At 40.1% G+C, this 18,539-nt stretch overlaps 1 long non-coding RNA gene across 13 annotated transcripts in view; it reads left to right on the top strand.

The window, feature by feature from the left end:
• The window catches only part of LOC121676471, a 76,178-nt gene extending 58,909 nt beyond the window's left edge, over positions 1-17,269 (top strand). For 8 of the 13 annotated variants that reach the window (XR_006020481.1, XR_006020478.1, XR_006020479.1 and 5 more), the window contains 2 exons: positions 1,656-7,381; positions 11,480-17,269. This is a non-coding gene — a long non-coding RNA (uncharacterized LOC121676471). The remainder of the gene's footprint in view (positions 1-1,655; positions 7,382-11,479) is intronic. The other 5 variants (XR_006020486.1, XR_006020483.1, XR_006020480.1 and 2 more) reach the window with 4 other exon arrangements.
• The last annotated feature ends 1,270 nt before the right edge of the window (positions 17,270-18,539 follow it).

Genomic DNA, 18,539 nt, shown 5'->3' with positions numbered 1-18,539 from the left:
TTTTGAACCTGATCAGTGCCAAATGGTCATGTGATTTCATAATTTTATCCCCAGTCCTGCTTTTATCTTGTTTCCCTTGTATTCGTCACATCCTTGCTTGGAAAGCACAACAGTCCAGAGGGAATATGAGAAATGGGAGAGACAGGTTATCACAGAGCTGGTGCTGAGGCTCTGTGAGTTACAGAATGCCTCAAATGCAGTGGAAAGCTGACTGGGTCAGAAGCTTTCCAGCCACTTCCTTTTTCTGTTGTTCCCACAGCAGGGAGTGAGGTGGGATATGTTAAGACCTATCCTGAAACTCAGATGAACTTGACCATTTCATATGTTTCTACTGCTAGATTGTACTGGCAGCGACACTCAAAGTAGTGACACTACACAGGAGGATGTCATTGAGTTGCTTGCTAAGTTAGGAGGTCTCAAACCAAAACACATACACATAATGACTGGTTCTGTATATGAACAAAGAAATATGCAGTCCTGCAAAGCAAGGGAAAAAAAGCTTTTGAAGATTGTTGCAAGTGCAGGCAAAACTCTTTTCTGTATCCCCTCTCCCCTTGCATGGGTAAGATGTCTCACACATAATATATGTTCCACATGCTACTGACTCATTTTCCTTCTCTTAATAAGATCACTTTTAAAGCAAAATTTCAGTCTTTGAAAGCAAGTCCCTGCCCTTTTATATTTAGCAAAAGTAAACTACTTCTCTAAAATATGTCTGAATTTCTCTGCAGTGGGTTTGTGGAGGTTATATGACAGACCTGACAGTCATAGCGAAAGAGGAATATGACCTGCTCCATACATGAACCAGGAAGTCTGCTCTTTAGGTAGCTGGTGAATTTCAGATGAAAGAGCTGAATATGTTCCTTTTTCCACTTCAAGCTAAAAAACCAAAGTTCAGCCCAAAAGCCAGAGGGGTACAGAATGGGGATAAAGTAGGAGAGTGTCAGTTCTGTGGCCCAGAAGGTCAAAGCACTGCAAGATCATCGCAAGCTGATACTCTAAACCAGATCCAACAAAAGTCTTGCAAGTGCTTATCATTCTATTTAAACATACTCTGAAACATTTTTGCACTTACTCTGCTTCTGACCCACTTTGTAATAGCTCTTTTAGCAATACATTTTCTAGAGAAGAGGCCTTTATATAAGAATTGTTAATTTAACAACCCCTGCCTGGTGCTATAAAAAAGCAAAACTATGTCATTTTACTTTTTCCCTGCCCTTCATGCCTAGTTTTGAGAAATCTCGTATCAGAAGGCAAAAAGACTATGTATTTACTCTCTATTTCTGGCTTTTTTTGCTCTGTGAGACACAGCTGCAGTTTTGAGCTTCTAAAGAGAGTCTGAATGTCTCTGTGGATATATTTACAGTGTACAGGAGGTACATGCTGTGAAGCACCTCAAGGTGGCTGTTTTCTAGTTCTTCACTTCAAGCATGTGGCTGAAGTGCATGTTGGCTCCCACCTGCCCACGAGTCTCTCCAAGGAGCTGGGTGGAGAGACAGTGAGCATCTGAATCTCTCTGAAGTGTGACCTGGCACGTGTGTGTGCTGGTCAACCTGTCTTTAGCATGGCTGGGGAAACAATGACTCATATTTGTGGGCCTTTGATGAAGATCTTAAGGATGAATGATAATCTCATTGACTACTTTGGCCTTTTAGCAGGAGGATGGAGCTAAGCGGTGGAATTCAGTACGTAAAACACCAACTTGAGAAGACAAGCAATTGAGTTGGCTGGGAGCTTCTGTAGCTGGCATTGCTTCAACAGCTTCTACAACAGGGCAGTTCTTGTTTTTACCTTTCAAGACTGATCTCAAAAATATTGGAGGGAACTTAAGGAGGATCCAAAGCAATGGTTGAAGACCTGGAGGATATACAAAGACTCAAAGGAGCTCAACCTATGCATTAGGTATGTAACAAAGTTAGGAGAGAGTCTGCAAGTTGTGCTCATTGAAGAAGAAAGAATTTGATGATAAAGGGCTTTCTGACCAATAAACACAAGTACAAGACCTAGATGTGATCTGAGGCCTCCTCTAAAAGTCCAGCAGAAAAGAAAGTTGTTCCCAACAGTTCCACTTTGGTCCAACTGAGATGACTGGGGAGGGAACTGTTGCTTCTGCTGAATCCAGTTCAGGCACTGCCTCCAGCAAGATGGGCTCTGGCCGAAGCCCTGCTCTGGCCCTGGTGGCGATGACGCTATTGCATCAAATGCACTGTGCATTAGAGAAGAAGCCAGACAAGACACTACATAGGTGACAAGCCACCTGCAAATTCCTGGGGGATTCTTAAGAGGTCTGGATTGATTTTAGTATCATGAACTGGGCCTGGCAAATAGGTTGGGGTTTTTTTAACCTGTATTAGGATTGAGCAAACAGGAGCTAAAGAAGTAAGGTCTAAAAAGGGAAACAAATTTCATTTTTGCCCTTGGAGAAAGAACTCTTTTTTTTCTTTCCACTTTTGGGTACTCTGATAGTTGAATAGAGCCAGAGGCACAGAAATCCCATGGTACAGCTTGCTCCTACAGGTGTTGGACAAATTTTGGAGCAATAAGGAAATTATTTCTGTTCTTATCATAATTTAGAAGCACTGTTTCAGGTAAAAATGGTTAGAGAATTTAATCTCTCTAGCCAAGCTTAGAATAAAATGCTAAAGAATCTTCTATGACATGCCACTTCAAACTGATAACAGATCCTGCCATCAAAACTGGCGCTGATCAAAACTCAGACAGCAGACTCTGAATGACTTCAGGAACTGCTGGACTTTTACAAGTCTGAAATGACTGAAATTTTTCCTGTAAAGTGAAAAACCCCAGCCACTTGTAGAATATTTTCTCTCCTTTTCTTGAAATTATTAGATTTGGTAATGCATAAGATACATTTAACAGAGTATACACTATAAAGGATTTCTGGAAAAATGAAGGAACTTATAGGAAAATGCTGTCACAAAATCCTTAAAGCAACTCAATAACAGCAGCTCTAGTGATGCATCGTTTTACTTTGCTTATCCTAATGTATGTCAAAGCAGAGTAAAGTTTTGTGTCCTTTGTATTACCTTAAGAAATAATTAATTTGGATGTTAAAAATTAAGAAAATACCCTTGGTTCTGGGGAGGCAGGAATAAGGGATGATTCCCAGACAACACAGATACATTAATTATAATTTTTAATATATATAAAATCAAGGGCCTAAAGTAATGGCCAGAGAGAATCACGAACTATGTATTTAGTCCTTATTAGATGAAAATGAGAAATAATGAAAAAATGCAGAAATCTAGAAATGTTCAATAAGTGGTTTTGTTCTTTTTTAGAGGATGGGGAATGCAACACTGCATTCACATTATCTGTTGATGAAATACTACCCACTATAGCAGTTCTCAAGGCATTTGTATTCAACATATAGAAATGGAAGCTTTTTACTGCTCATTTGTCCTACCTGTCTTGGACTCCTCTGAGGACAGATTAAATCACATTCTGAAAGTCCCTAAACACAGAGGAGATGAATTCCATTCTCTGGGTCAAAGAACATAAATTTCTGTTGTAAAGTGGCATTCCTCACGGCGGCACAGTAAAAAACCCCACAATTGAAAAGGCTGGTCAGCCCCAGCATGCAGTCAGAGGAACAAAGTGACCTGAATGCAAAAAGCGACAAGTAATCTCAGAGTGAATCAGGTAGGGAAAGTTTTTTCTTAAAATTGGGAAAATATTAGTGCTATTTGTCAAGAATATAGCTAAGATACTACCTGGAAAATTTGTTCACTCATGTTTGAGAATTCAAACTTGTGCATGAGTAAAGCAGGCACCTGGATGAAATGGAGAAAATTGCTCTGGTAGAGCAGGCATGAAGGAGCTTGTCTTGTTTATCATAGCCAAAAAAAATGTCTGGGATGTGGTATGCTTGCTTTCTGGAAATACATCAGAGGGCTAAGCACCATGAGAGGAGAAAGATATGTGAACTAACAGCATCTACAGGAAATGGAAGATCGGCAGGTAGATGGATAGATGTATAAATAGATAGTCACTTTCAACATGACTCCTTCCTGTAGCACTTGTATCAGAAGCTCAAAGAGTTGGAAGCTGAAACTAGGAAAAAATTAATTCAAAACCAAACAAAAAGTTTTAGTTGTGATGCTAATTGTAGCAATTGATCAGTTTGCAGTGGACTCTGCCTCAGTGGAAACTTTGAAATGAAAATGGCGCATTTTCTCTACCTGATACATTTTTGTTCATTCCTAGTACTGCCCTTGAATCAGAACTGATTCATGTACATCCTATGGCTCTTATTTTGCTGTGTGTCAACTAGGTAATTCTCAGAGTGCCTAAAATCTTGTTGCTATTACTCTACATATAAAGCTCCTTTTAAATTGCAACAATAGTGTAAATCAGCTTCATTGGAAATAAAAATGGGGACCTACCCTTTAGTACTTCTGTGAAACAGAAATCCTTTTTTTTTTTTTTCCTGTCTTTAATCTGCCTTCTTGAATGGTTTTATTTCATACATGCTGATAGCTCAGCAGAAGGCTGTTGTTAGCTCACAATAACAGATAGCCTCTAGGTTAACTTCTGGAAGTAACTTTGGAAACTATTTTTCAGGCAATGCTCCAAGAAAAAGAGGCACATGTTGAGGAACTGACATAACTTTTTAACACCACAACCAGCATATTTCTTCATGCAAACCCAGCCAAAACAAGTTGCCAAAATCAATATTGATCTAGTCCTTCATCCAATCAACAAATGCCATTGTTTATAAGATATAACTTTTCTTGGTTAAAGTTCAAAGCAAAATGCCAAGGATTTGCAAAACTATTAAAATGAGAGGATTTAGGTTTCCAGATACTCTGGCTTGATTTCAGTCTCAGTGGGTATTCTGAGCCATCAGAAACTATCCAAAGAACCTCTGCAGTTTTTATATAGAACCTAAGGGTGAAACGAAAGCAAAGAAAACGTGAGTGCATGCACATGTGCATATGTGTGTGATATGTATACACAAAAAAGGTACTTTAAAAATATTATACTAAAAAATGGTACTTTGGATTTTTCTGCATCACTGAAATTTAGTTTGAGACTAAGGAAAAATAATTATGCAGTACGATTAAAAGAAATTTGGAAGTTCTCCTGTTTGTTGATAAAATGTCTGGTCTTCCAATCCAACAAAATAAAAATTGTGTTTGGTTCAGAATTCCATGAATGTGGGTTTTATAATTATAAATCCATTGAAACATTGCATAGGCATGGAATTTATTTAACCTTTTCCTTAAGATGTTTCTTTAACAGAACCTGTCAAATATTCCTGAATTTTCCATGGTAATAATATGTCCAGAACTACACAAACCCCGAACAGGAAATGCAAAGGTTTATCTCTCTTAAGAAAAGATTTTCACGACTCCAGTAAAGGGTTATATTCCAGAATCTGGGCTTCATTTTGTGAGACACCCTATAAGATCTTTAGATAATTTATAGACAGATAGGCCATAGGGCAAAAAGCCAAGTTTTCAACGAAACTTCAGGAACCTCAGCAAATGAGACCTTCATATTTCAAAGTTTTCAGTAACAATCTGTTTTCTAATAGCAGTGTCAAGGTGCTATTTAAATATTACTGCATACTGCTATCTAGCTTTGGCCAGCCATTAGGTAATGGTGAAGCCTCTTGCTTAGATATTGAATAGCAAAATTTGTTTATTTTCATAATCTTTAAATTCCTGGAGACATAGTGTAAGCTGATTTTTAACAGGCTTATATGATACTCTGAGGCTGCTGCTTTGCTTTTTCCTTTAGGATTTTTGGTTTCCTAGTTTGAGGGTGAAGTGGTTGGAGCTGATTATAATTTCCAGAGTTAACTCCTAAAAAACACCGTATGTGCCTATTTGTCAAGAATTCTGGTTATTCATTGCATTGGGTGGAGCTAGTGCTGCTATCTCCCCACTTCTACCATTTCAGTAGCCTGAGACAGTCTCTAAAGCACTCTAGCAGTTCCTTTTTGTGTCTCCACATACTTTATCTTGTGGCACAACAGACAGCAGTGGCTTAAATCCCCTTTCGTGCCATTTTCTTACTGTCTTCTTAAAACTTAAAACTCCTGGTTTTGTAAATAGGCATGGCTCAGATCATGACAAAACTGATGCAAATTGCATTAGTTTCACTTAGATTTTTTTTTAAGTAGTCTCCCTAAAAATGATCATGGTGGATGTAATCCAGTATCTAGTAATCAGGTTGTAAAATGAAAAATTGAGCTTATTAGAGAGTGGGAATTTGGTACAAAAATACAAAAAGACTATTGTCCTTTTTAGGTTTTCTGAGAGTCCTCCAGGTCTTCTTCTATGCAGAAAAAATACGAATTCATGCTATTTAATGATGAACACTGAGAAGATAGGTCTAGTTCTTCCAGACATTGCACCTTATTGTGGTCATGGTTTTGGGTTTCATCACAATTCCAGCACAAACTCTGTGATAGGATATACATTTCAGGCACATTAATGTCACGATTTACAAAAAACCTCAAACATTTTCTCAAAGAAACACCTTTGTCAACCTCACTATTTTTGTGTAGCTCCAAAATGAGCATTCCATTCAGACCTTGGTAAGCAGAAAAATACTTACTTACCCCTAGTCTTTACCTACAGGCCAATCATCTTTTCTTTATTAGGAGTAACTTGTTTTGGGTTTAGAGGAAGCAAAGATAAGATCTCTTCCTCCTCCATCCTGTCAGCAGAGCCAGGCCTCTGTCCAACACCATATGAGCTTTCCATCAACCTCAGCCCAGAACTTTGCCTGATCCTACAAATACGGAGTAGGGTGTAGTACCATGAAGAGCCCCCAGCAGCATTTTGGATACACCACCACCACCAAGCTTTCAGAGGGGAAGTGGAGCACAAGCTCCCGCTCTGGACCAGTCAGAAGGGGCATTTCACAGCAGGAGGGGCTCTTACAGCCAGATGGGCCTTTTGCTGTAGCTGCTTAAGCTGCCTTGCAGACTGAGGGGTTTGCACTGTGGGGTCCTCATCTGAAAGTTGCATGCTTGAAGGAGATGAGTTGCTGCTGTCATTTTGCAGCCCTTATGGATGCAAGGTGCTATAAGCCACTTGGAGCTGTGGGACCTGGGAAGCAGTGCTGGACTGGCTACATACCAGAGCATCACTGCACTCACCGGGGGAGGAATTTCATGTTCATCTGCTAATAACCTATTGTGAGTTTGTCTACCTGTTCTTGATTAACTTTTTTTAAGTGAACCCTACATAAATGTTTCACTGTGATGATTGTCACTGTGACTTATAAGACTGCATTGGGTTTGTTTTTTCAGCATTTTAGGTTCAACTATGTCTACACAGCAAAACCAGAAAACCCCACCCTCCTCAGTCGTTGCTTTTTTGAAAATCTTTCCAGATCTTACTTAAAAGTAGGTGTATTGTTCACACTTTTTCTTCTCTCAAATACAGAAGGCCATTCTGGAGTGGACATCCAATGATATGTTTTGTTTTCAGGGAGACGTTTAAAAATATTTGAAATCTATTGCCAGTAAATACTCACACTATTCCCTGCAGAAAAACTTGTTCCCAGAGGTTGCCATAGGTGACATGGAAGTTCAGGAATGATAAATGTTTCTTTTTGCTGATGATTTCACATTTTCTTCTTGCTGCTGACACTTAGACAAAGTTTTATGCTGACATTAGAAAAAAAAATTATTTTCCCTTTCCAGACATTTCTGGCCAAAACATCACTTTTGTGCTTGCTTTAACATTCTTAAGTTCCCAGTTGTCCTAAACAAATTCTTTTTTATTGATCTAATGATTGCTAGCTTCAAATTCTCCCTGATTATTCTTTCACTTTATGCCTTATATCTGTAGCTGTAATAGGAAAGCTGAATTGCTTCATTTTAATACTCTTAGCTATCATCCTTTCTGTCTGCCTAGCTGCACAATAACTTTCATTTGACTTTAGGCAGGTGGCTGCACAAATTCATATGGGTTTTTTTCCAGCCTTTGTGCAACCCAAATTAGCAATACTTTCTTCATGCACAATTCTCAAAAGTACAGTAACCCCATCCGTTTGGTGCCTTTGTTTATGTGTTGTTTTATAGCAATATGGTTACAGTTTCCTCACCGCTCTTATGTTATCAGGCATCTCTGTTTCCCTGATCACATCTAGCATTGACCATCCTCTTGAGTTCTGGGCTTGGTTTCTCTCTTAACATCATACATAATTTCTTCAGTTCTGTACAAAGTCAGTTCAGGCCAAAATCAAGGTTACAATGGCCACAAATGAATATATTTTGACATGGCTGTAACTTTCTAGAACAAACATTCAGTAAAAGCCTTATGAGTTCCAGATTTGCACAGATTTTTAAACACTGCTAATTCAAAACTTTTGAATTTACTTTTATAACACTCAGACAATTAAAAGCAGGCTGGACATCAATGAACAAATCTGGGACTGGTTATGACACCATTGTTGTTAAAACAGTTCTGGCTGTTTGTATTTTGAAGCAAGAAAATTGAAAGTTATTCTGAACAAAACCAATGCTTGTGAATGCTAAACTTTTAAACTCAATTTCACTGCCTTTGGTTTTTCTACCATGGAAAAACATTCCTAAAAAAACATGGCAAAAAAGTCTTCTTGAGTGTCATTATCTGGCTGCCAATCAATAAGTAAGCAAGAAGGGAACACTCTGCAATAACACAGGAAAAGGAGAACAAAATATGCATGCCAAATCCTAACAGATCTGAAAAATTAAAATTTTACCTCAAAAGCCAAAACAGTTGGGGAGAGGCAACAAAAACATTCAGCAGAAAAACCTACTGCACCTCAGTAAGTTGGAAAGATTTGTTCCATCTACTGCTGCCAAGGAGGAGAAGAAAGGACACAGTTTAGCAGGAAATACACACTTGTGCAAGACTTCTGATACTCTTCTTCTTGTTTATCACTTAAATTGATAAGAACCTATACACAGCTGTTCCCAGTGAGCAAATCTCTTATAGTGGTAATATAGACCAAGAAAAATATCTTGGTGTTCATACCTTTACTTCCCAAATAAAAGCCACAGCACAGATACCTGCTAGTTGCTGTTTTCTGGAGTTCTGGATTCCTTGGATTTGCACCAGTAAAGTAACAGTTTGCCTGTTATTGCCTGTTACACGCCAGTGGAACCAGATTTCCCATTCCCATGCTTGTATCTTTGCACATTCAGATGCAGTTGGTACCAGGAAAAATAGTTTGCAGCAACAGAACCTACACTAAACTTTCTGTCCTGCTACTCCAAACACTTTCTAATAGCCTTTATCCTACTGACAATACAGAGATGGACGCACTTGCCAAGAAAACTAAAATATTAAAAAATAACATTTTTTAATACAATAAGTCTCCTAATTTTCAGCCCCACTGTCTCACAGTGCCAAATACCATTCTGCCACACCACACTTCTTTTCTACCTTAACAGTCAAAAGCAATAATACTCCAGCATGTCTTGTTTAAAGCCTTGAAGGTTCAAATATCTGCAAGGTTAAAGGCCCTATTCCTGAGTACTTAGGTGGAGGCAAAATAGACAGCTGAAAGCACATGCAGTGTGATGAAGGTACACTACATAAGAGACTCCCCCCCTTCCCCCACTCCAAAATTCATTTTAATATAAGAACAAGAATTTCTAGAAGAAAACAGTCATCTGAAAACTTCCTCATTTTGCTTTTCTGTTCATGCCACTCTTAGTAGCCATAAGAATGAAGCAAATGGCAGTGAGAATTTGTTCAACTTCATGGAGGTATAATACTTGACACAATTTCATTTAAATACACTTCATTTAACACCTTGCCTTAGGGGACAGAGAGAACTATATAAATAACAGGAAGTTTCCTGGTAAAGCAGGAAGCTATTTTTAATTCTTTTCAGAAGCCTTGCAGAGAGATATGGTAGCAGTCATGCTGTGCTCTATTTTTCCTACTCATCTGACCCAGCACAATGGCTGCAGAGGCTTCCTTGTTTGGTAACCATAGCACCCCAGAATCATCTAAACCTATACACTGCTAATTGCAGAAGGTAGATAAACCAGCACTGAAACCAAGGCAATGCTAGATGTTCAGGCAAATGTCAGCTTTGGAGCCTTCTAAAACTGGATTGAGGTGTATCTTTAAATGGTGGTGTAATCCTTAAAGCCCCATGGACTGGGAGCCTGGAAACCCTGGGACGCTCAGCCCGGGTCAACCTGAATTAGCAATGCATCCCCCTCTTTGTTAGGACACATCTGGCAGGCAGGCAAATTTTGGCTTGAGCTGGGGTTGTGAGCTGACTGCTATAAAGATGGAGGCCAAAATAAAGTTAAAAGTCAAAGCTTTCAAGGCTTCCTTGGTCTCAGCTGGAGTAGGATCCCAAATACCCCCTGGCCCCAGGGACAGCTTGGGCAGTGGGGTGTTCTGGAACTGTGGGCTCTAGGACCACAGGCTCTTAGAAACCTCATAGCAATGCCTCTGCCACCCACCAAGACCAGAAAAGAGCACTTCAGGTCTGACAGATTTCAAAGAATCACGGAATGGTTTGAGTTGGAAGGGACCTTAAAAATAATCCAGTTCCAACCCCTCCACCATGGGCATGGACACCTTCCCCTACACCAGGGTTTCTCAAAGCCCCATCCAACCTGGCCTTGAACACTTCCAGGGATGGGGCATCCATAACTCCTCTGGGTAATCTGGTCCAGTGCTCACTCACTACTCTTACGGTATCAAATTTCTTCCTGATATCCAATCTAAACCTACCTCTTCAAGTATAAAGACATTACCCTTTGACCTACCACTACATGCCCTTGTAGAGAGTACCTCTCCAGATTTCTTTTAAGCCCTCTTCAAGTACGGGAAGGTGCTATGAGGTGTTTCCAGAGCCTTCTCTTCTCCAAGCTGAACAACCCCAGCTCTCTCAGCCTGTCTTCATAGGAGAGGTGCTCCAGACCTCTGATCATTTTCATGGCCTCCTCTGGGCTTGCTCCAACAGGACCATGCCCCAGAGCTGGATGCAGTACTCCAGATCAGGTTTCACAAGAGCAGAGTAGAAAAAAATATAGAAACGTTTTCTTACTTTCTTTTTTTAAAAAACTGACTAGCTGACCTCTGAATCAATTCTTCCATCCTGGCCATAGGCACACACTATGTAAGAGGAAAATACAAATGCTTCAGACTGTATCATAATTTCACAGAGTTAGTAAATGTGTGTCTAATATGCCAGAAAATAATTTGCCGTGATGCCATCAATCCTATGACTTTTAATGCTACAACATAAGATAAAAACTCTTCCTACTCATCTTACTTATCTTGCCATGGCCAAGACTGAGATTTTCTTTCTAATAACTGGGTCATCACACATTAACAACTATTTATATATCATGTGTCAGCCGGAAGTGAACTAATAGAAGGACAACAGTCTAAGAACTTGCCTGAACCAGAAACCTGAATGGGTCATTTTGCCTTTGACTTTACTACAACTATAATTAATTCTTTTTCCATGTCACTGTTCAAAGGACCCAAGTAAAGCAGTCCATCGTGGGAACTGAATACAAACTGAGAGCGCTTGTACTCCTGAAACTAAACTGCAAAGTAAGCTGAAGCACAAAGTGTCTACTTTTTAAAGATGATACAGTTGTATCCTTACACTGAGACAATAAAATATGTATATCAAAAACATTACAAAACATCACACTGAAATACAGTGATTCCATTTAAGACCCAGATTAGCAGAAAAAGAAAGCAGATGTAAAACTGCATTCTTGTGGATCTTGCTTGAAGGCCAAATCAATACCCTTATCTCTGAAAGTAGCCAATGTAAGTTTCTCTGAAGGTTTAATATTCTGCTGCTTCTAATTTCCTACCTCTCTAATTTCTGTCTTCACCAAGCTAGTGATCAGCCTGTGAAGAAGGACTGATGCTTCTAAAGTCTCTCCCCAGATGGTAATGTAGCAGTGGAAGCAGATGCAAAGACATTACAGAATGTAGCATCCATCCATTTATTGACTCATCTTTATTCCTTTGGTGCAACATATGAACAACTATGCAAGCAACACTGCCCTAACAAATAGAACAAATAATCAATAGGCAGGAGGAAAGCTGAAGTTCACATGCAACCGTAGTTATTTTTTTCCTCTTTCCACAAAAAACATTTTTTAAACATGGACCAAGCTCATCATTCACATGCAGCATGAACCCCACACTCTTCCCCTTCCCCCATGTGCCTATAAAGCATGAATGTGGTGGGAAAATACTGTGACTGCTTCTTACTGATTACAGTACATTTTTGTGATAAAATGGTTTGGGGGACTATCAGGATGAACTCCAGCTGACTGCTTTCAGTCCAGCAATATTCCATATACTCAGGAACTAACCCTTGAAGCATTTCCTTCTTTCCTTGAGCTCTGCAGGGAGAAACGCTGCCTAGTTATCTGTACATCTTGAGTGCTTCTCTGTATTTCTTTAAAGCAAGACAAAGAGGCATTCAATAGGAATTTGCCTTTATTATATAGCTTCTACTTCTGTTTCTGCCATTGCCACGTATCAGCTCTGTTTTTGTTCCCCAGCCAATTCTTTTCATATTTTCCAGACCATTCAAGTGCCTGTGCCTAGTGCCACAACAAAGTTTAATGAGTAAGTCAGTATTACTTCTTAAGCAAGCAATTAGTTTTGATTCATTCTTTTTTCAGATCTGTAAGGGAAATGGTGAACTAAAGAAACTAGTGGAAAGAAGTTCTTGCTGCCACTACCATGTGCTGGCTCTGAGCCACAGTCTATCTGACATTTGCAGGAGTTGTGAGTGTGAAGTCAAGGCAGATGATGGTTTCTCTGTGATTAACAGTGTTGGTCCACTTTCACTCTTCTCCTGGAAAGAAGTCAGACAGTTCTTTCAGAAGAGCTAAACTCAAAAATCTTCCAAGTCACCCTGCTTTGGGGAACCAGGGTAACCTCAACCAGAATTAGCTCATCCAACCTTTCACCCTACTCTCAAACCTGTAAAAAGTCCACAGATAGGGGTATGTTTGAGAGTCAGGCACCAATGACTGCTGCTATCTGAAGTAGCTCAGACCAGGATTAGGTTTTTTGGATGGAGATTTGGACATGAAAGTCCATTTATTTCAAGGTTATTTTCTTTTCCACTTCTGTTGGTCTGGAATATGAAATTTCTGCACACCAATGTCTGTCCTACTATTGCCAGCCTTTAGGAGAAAACATCTTTGTCCCTCTCACAAGGAAAACACAGCAGAAGATGATAGCTTCCACCAAGTTCTGACGGCACAGCATTTTTTTTTCCTTTTCAGCTGTGGTTTTCCTTTGATATCTCAGCCTACAAGTATTACTTTGTTTTTCCTTGTGTCATTGACAACTTGTTACGCCTTGCATTTTTGTATTGGAGCATGTGACCTAACAGCCAGAACCTCTGACATGACCTTACGACATATGATTTCCAAGTAGTTATGGAGGGCAGAGGGAAGGAGTGTATGCTATAACCTGTTGGCTACTTCAGCATCTGATAGGTGCTATTTGGTCTTCCCTTCTCTAGGGAAGGGAAAGTAAAACCTAGTAAAACTAGTCCTCAGCGCTAACTTTAGTCCTCAGTGTGTCTCATTTAGATGTCAAAAGCAGATAGCTTTTGTCACTTTTCTACATGCATACAGAAAATAATCCTTCTGTTTTGGTTTTACACCTGGAATCTGATACTGGATGTGAAGTGATTTTATCACTGCCCTACTTCCTCTGTAGCATTCATTGCCATCTCTGTGCTTCTAATGACTAAGATGTCAGAAGAAATGTTGATTCCAGTAACACTGCATCTTCTCACACAGAACTCGTACTAGAGCTCCTTATCTCTGTGACTGCTTGCATTTGAACTTCCTATTTTTCTCTCTGGATGATGCTAATAGAAAGTCTAATATTTATGCTGATATCAAAGTTTTGTTTTTGCTTATGTTGTATCTCTTCAGGCAGAGATAATATTAAGGCCATTATTGTAAAATGAATCAGCATTTTCAAAAACTGCAATCTTCAGTCCCCAAATGCTTAACCTTATGAGAACAGTTTTGTATTAATAGTAAAGGACTCCCAAGGCTTGGGCCTGGACTAGCTGGAATTGTAGTACTTGAGATGCTGATGTAAGTTTGCAATTTTATTTCACTGTAACAAAGTTTCCAGTATCACATGTACATTTGAATGGGTGCAGAATAGTTGAAAGAAGACAGATTTAAACACACTTAATTAGACACAAATTAAACTCTCTTTGGTATCTATTCCCTCTAGTATTTTGTTTCAGAGAAGCTGTGAGCTTTTTTGGCTTAGCTGGCTAAGGAACCATTCTCTCTACTACAGGCAATTCCTAGACTCAGGCAGCTGGAGTCCCAGTCCTCCAGTGCTCATATTTTTTAGTCCCATCATGGAGATTGACCTGAAGATGAGAAATATGCCCAGGTTCCAAACTTTATCTTCTTTTGGCACCAATTTCTATTTGCACCACAAGTCCCTGACTTCACTATCACTGAAAGACCTTTGTCACACAGAACCATAATTACAGCTCCAAGTAGCATTACACATTTTGAACTTGTACAAAGCACAGTATCTTACCATACCTTCCACCTTCTCTCTGGAAACATCTCCTGATGTTGCCTGCTTTGGTTGTAAGGACAGGAGCCATTGCAGGTATTCCTCTGGACTGACTGTAACAGAGTAAAAAGAACAGTGCAGCAACTTTCTAGGAAAGGTTTTTTAAAAAAAGAAGACAAAGCCTATTGACTGGAAATGATCTAAATGTGATTATAGCCACTGCCAGGTCTCTTGGCAGTGTAAGCTGCCAGCTTTCCTTTCCTGTTTTTTTTCCCTCTGATAACATATGTAAACAATCAGTAGTACACATCAGTAGGTTTTTCTTAGTCTTACGCAGGACCTGTACACACACAATACGGGATGGTGAAATCTCCATCAGACATAGGACTTGTTCTGTCACAGGGCAAATTTGCATTTACAGGACATAAAACAGCATGATGGTAATGGAACTATTTGCAATTCGGGGAAACAGATGCTGAGGACAGGGTCAGATGACTGGGAGCTTCTGCCCAAGGCACAGCATGACACGAAAATTGCATGGTCCTGGCTTCTCACACCCATCCCATGGTTCATTCCCATTTGCCCCTCGTAGGCTGACAGAGGCAAAGAGATCATTACTGCAAAAGCCAAGGTTTTGGAGGGTTTAATACAGTCTTCATATTTTTCTCATCCTGATGCATGGGGCCAACATGATAAAGTTGTCAGGGAGCCCTGAAGCTACTGAACACTGTTGAACTTCACGATGCACATCAGCATTGCTCACAGGTATTGTTTCACATTGTACATGCAGGCACCAGTAGGGACATCAGTATCTCTTCAGAGGGAGTTATTTTTAAATGAAAAGTGAGATTGTGATATAGTCAAATGAATCTCGGGGGGGGGTGGGGGAGGGGTTGGATCTTAAACAATTTTTAAAAATTATATGTATACTTCCAGGTAAGCCTTTCCCACTTTCTCATCTTGTGTTCTTCCATCAGTTCTACACACATTTTTCATTTGGTTGAAACCCTTTAAATGTCTTTATGCTCACCAAACTACCTATTTGGAGCATGGACAGAACTTGATATAAAAAGACAGAAGAGACTAGAAATCACTGGTGAAAACCAAAAATGAAAAAAAAAGTTTAAAATATGGGCAAAAGTACACCCCAAATCTTTTCCTTCTGAAATGAAATCTCAGGGACAGGGGGATGATGAAACTTGAGCTGGGTAACTAAGCTTTCTGCTTTATAAACTCTGACCTAGGATGCTCTAGGGCAGTTCTAAAACTTATCAGGTTTGATCACTGAAAGACTTCACAAGCACTGGAGTGACCAAAGTATATGTTGTGTTGCCTTTTTTGTTTTCTTCAAGAATGTAAACAACACAGAATTATGCTGTCAAAGTATCCTTGGAGACACTGACCTTGTGAATACTCTTGATTTTAAAGGAAATGCAAATGATGATGTTAAATGAACCCCTGGCTCAAACAGCTGATCCTTTGTTATCCTGAGCTTTTTTTAAGCAGAAGTGAACAATACCAACACGTATATATTACACAATAAGTGAACATACCAACACAGTAGAAAGCTCATTAATATTCCAGATAATTCTCACAGAACTATTAAGCAGGAAAATATGTTTCATTATTAAATGTAATTTGCCAGAATATTTGAAACTGATGTTGGACGGAGAGCAAGGTGAATACATGGTAAAATTATATGCCAAAGTGATAAGTCACAGACAAAATGTGCTGTCCCTGTACAAAGAAAGTAGTTATAAGTCATCCATTGCTTCATCCTCACAGCACCTCTGTATTGCAGACTGGAAAGCAGAGGTATAAAGAAGAGGCTAGAGCATCCAAAAGGACATGTAATGTGTGTTCTCACTACAGAGAGCTTTGAAAATATTCCACCCATAGCTGTAGAGCACACCAACTTTGTAGTTGACTGTAAGCAGCAGGAGATGGGGTATCCACAAGACCATGCTGCCCCATATTCAAGTCCACTTTTCTTGGTCACTGTATCTTGTCACAAACCAGAAAGCCAAGCTATCCACAAGTGCACCTTCACTCCTATTTTAAAACCTGTCAGGCAGCCAGATTTCTGCTGCTTGTACTGGATGGCCTGCTCTGCTCCAGAAGGTAAGAACAAGAAAAAGTCACTAAAAGCTGGGCTGTTTTTATTTCATTTCTTGAGACTGACTCATACTCTCCAGTTCCTTGTCCTTAGGGAAGATACAAGGAAATGATGTAATTATTTTTTTGGCTTATTTTCATGCTTTGGACTTTTTTCTTTTCGCATAATTTTGTACTGGGCCTGTTTTTTAATTAATCTGTATGGATTGTGCTAAAGTAAAAGCCTGAGCTGTCTCTTTATACTCACTTGTAATAGTGATGTAATGGTTAATGGTTGAGGGTAAGAAGTATTGATCTCCATGATACGCCAGGTGACCCATTAATAATTACTAGGGAGTTCTGCAAGCTTTCTTTAGAGATCAAATTTTAAAAGTATGACCAAATTGAAATTTTAAAAGTCTGCTAAAATTTAAAAAAAACATCTATTTGAGAGATGCAGTTGTGGCAATTCCTGCAGCTCTTGCCGTAAACCTGGGGTGGAAGGGGAGATACTTTACATTTTTTGTGTTTCATTAAAAGAAGAAAATCAGAAACACCTTGAAGATGAAGCTCCCAGTGTTTTGAACTGAGACCTTATCTCTAAACACTCCTGTGGACAGCCGCCAGTTCAGATTAAAAACTAGATCTGAAGCTATCTGTAGACCATCAGGAAACTTTTGATTTTGCTAAACTGAGGTGGAAAACTTACAAAAGTATCTCCTTATGAGGAGACAAATACACTCATGTTGTTCTAAGACCAGGACTAGAAAGGGAGATAAGGTGCCCGGAGGCAGAGGATGTCCAACAGATGAATATAGGTTTGAGTTCTCTCAGACTCAGGAAGGAGCTGAGCATGACTGTGTCTGAAAGTTTCCTAAACTAGAATGATATTTCAAGGCATGAGTGAAAAAGAAGATTCTAGAAGCTGGTTTTAATTAGGGTGTGTGTATTGGGTTGACCCTGAGTTGATGGACAGTCTTTAAGACCAATTACGCTTCTCACAATTTACATATTTAAACCGCACAGAAAGGCGGGACTTCCCCTTTTGTCGGAGCTCGCCTGCTGGAAGGTGGGGGGGCTCTGAGCCTCCCGGCCCCGCCGGGCCGGGGCCACTGCCCTTTCCCCTCTTTCCCAACACTGCGGCACGGACCCTGGGTCACTGGGGGGACTGTCCCAGAGCCGCAGGCAGCTAAAACCAGCCATGGACTGCTCACAGCTAAACCCATCCAGCGCAGCTTCTGGGGACAGGCGGGTCCCTCTCCTCTCCATGCGGAGCCGGCGGAGTCAGCGGGAGCTGGCAGTGCCTCCTGTCTGCAGCCAGCACACTTGGTGCTGAACTGAAGAGGACACCACACAGCCAGCAGCACAGAGGGAGCGAGGCTTTCTCCACCGTAAAGCCTGAACAAGAACACTCTTCAACGTGGCGGCTTCAGGGTCAGAAAGAGAAGTGAGTCACGTGAGACAAAGCTGAAAATGGCGACGGGAGAAAAGAGGGCGGTGCCGCGATTCTGGCGCGCAGCTTAAAAGAAACCTTCTTGCATGCCGTGGTAAGAAACTGTAATACCACAAACTGTTTGTCTCTTTAATCCATTTGAAGAACATGGGGGGATGGAGAATCCTCGTGTGGCCTGTGAAGATTATGAAGAGTGCCTATGCCAGGCTATTTAGAAGTAGTAAGAGGCTGTTAGAGACTTGTGGCGAAGAAAAGTCTTTGTGTACAGGCCAAAAGAACTTATCCTTAAAAAGATTAATAACCCCATGTGATGGCCTATGTTTCGCAGTGTGAAGGAACTGTGAGACTTTTCATGGAAGAGATGTTCTACACACAGCAGATTGATTGTTTCCGGGCGGGTCTGCTGTTAGTAGCAGTTTGGGAACCACGTGCAACTGAAGGAAAACCTTTTT

This window comes from Corvus kubaryi, unplaced genomic scaffold (genome assembly GCF_017639235.1).
Source record: "Corvus kubaryi isolate FWS band 111438036 unplaced genomic scaffold, C.kubaryi_AGA036_p1.0 split1-131, whole genome shotgun sequence".
Taxonomy (NCBI): Eukaryota; Metazoa; Chordata; class Aves; order Passeriformes; family Corvidae; genus Corvus; species Corvus kubaryi.
This window is presented reverse-complemented; position numbering and strand designations above follow the sequence as displayed.